The sequence below is a fragment of the Theobroma cacao genome, chromosome 5 (genome assembly GCF_053813885.1).
Source record: "Theobroma cacao isolate CCN51 chromosome 5, ASM5381388v1, whole genome shotgun sequence".
Taxonomy (NCBI): Eukaryota; Viridiplantae; Streptophyta; class Magnoliopsida; order Malvales; family Malvaceae; genus Theobroma; species Theobroma cacao.
Genome location: NC_142643.1, coordinates 11,611,784 through 11,613,488, shown reverse-complemented (window position 1 = coordinate 11,613,488; position 1,705 = coordinate 11,611,784). Strand labels below are relative to the sequence as shown.

The window sequence follows — 1,705 nt, the reverse complement described above, 5'->3', positions numbered from 1 at the left end:
AGACCATGATGAGGACAATGCCAAAGTAATGCTTCTATCTTTCCCAAGCCTCATACAATGACTCAGAATCTTGCTGCATAGATGATGTAATATCATTCCTCATTTTCGTTGACTTGGCTAGAGGAAATAACTTAGCAAGGAGCTTTTAGGCTAGATAATCCCATGTTTTTATTAGTTTAGTAGCGAATGCATTTAAGTATGCTTCAACTTTATCCCTTAATGTGAAAGGGAAAAGCTTCAAACTAATTGCATCATTTGTGACACCATTGTGTTTGAAAGTATCACATATCTCCAAATAGTTTAATATATGGCCATGTGGATAATGATTTGGTAGAACCCCAAACTAGACTGAAGTTTGAATCATGGTGATGATGGCCAACTTGGTGTTGAAATTGTTGGCTTGAATAGCTGGCCTTCGAATGCTTGATGGAATCCCTTCCACCATTGGAACAAAATAATCCCTTAAACAATGATTTTTAACTAGTACTCGCTCTTGGATCTACTGTTCATCTTATCGATCAGTCCTTATATTTGTTTGACAAAAACCTTGTCCATTTTTTGGTCAAAGTTTGACAAATGTTCTCTTAATTTTTGGATCACAAGGTAAAATCTCTAAGCTTTTTGCTCTTCTCATACAACAATGAATCGAACTTGTAAAACAAAGAAATAAGACTTAAATTAAGATTAATTGGTTAAATTTTAATATTAGTAATTAATAAAGAAACAAAATCCTTGGCAACAGCACTAAACACTTGTTGAATTTTCATGCAAATGCACATTATCGCAATCAAGTAATATAGTAGAAGTAGAGTATCATTCCCACAGAGATTTGTTTCTAAATTTTTACTAGATACTAAAATCTTATAACAAATCAAATCTTATTTAAGTAACCCAAACTTGGAGAAAATTGATTAAAACAAAATTAAAATAAACACTAAATTATCGACAAAAATTAAATATATCTGAGAAAGACAATTTATTAAAAACCTAGGATTTTGGGTTCATTCAACACTTCATCTGATACTAGCTTCTCTTATTATTTATCTTTTTGGTGGTTTTACTAACCTAGGATCTAATACTATGTACAAATCTCCGTCGAGATGCTTGCATAAATACTTAACTTAATTAGCTCACTACATGTATATAGGATTTAATTAAATTAAGTTTATTAAGCTAGTGTCCTAAGTTAGCTATGTATGACAATTGGCGTATGTCTACTCGAATTGCGAATCAGATCACTTAAGTGATGAAACATACACTATTCAAATCTTAGTCCAATCGAAAATCTCTTTGTTGAGTTTCAATTGGATTCACAATTCAATTAATTGTTTGTCAAGCAATTAAAGGCATTAAGAACATATTTCAATAAGCAAAACTAAACCCATTCATGATAAATAAAAGAGAAACTAATATTCAAACTACATGTTGAAATCCACCATAATCTTATAAAAAACAAATTAGTTCATGATATCTAAAGAAAACATTATGTAAAGAAATTTAGGCATGAATTCAAATCAAAGAAAATAATAATAACACAAAATAGAGAAAGAAACAAATGTTAAAGCTTCGTGGTCTCGAATCTATCTCAATTGCTCTTGTTTTCTTGCTTGATTTTAACCTAAAAATCTTTAGAAAAGCTGCAACCATTCTCTCTCCTAAATGCTCTAAAAAAGGTCTTTTTTTAGGTTTAAATTAACCTAATTTC

The 1,705-nt window shown here is 30.3% G+C and overlaps 1 non-coding gene across 1 annotated transcript; it reads left to right on the top strand.

Moving 5' to 3' along the window:
• On the top strand, positions 1-106 carry LOC148762446 (small nucleolar RNA R71). Its single transcript, XR_016026796.1, has one exon. It is a non-coding gene; the product is annotated as a small nucleolar RNA R71 (small nucleolar RNA).
• The last annotated feature ends 1,599 nt before the right edge of the window (positions 107-1,705 follow it).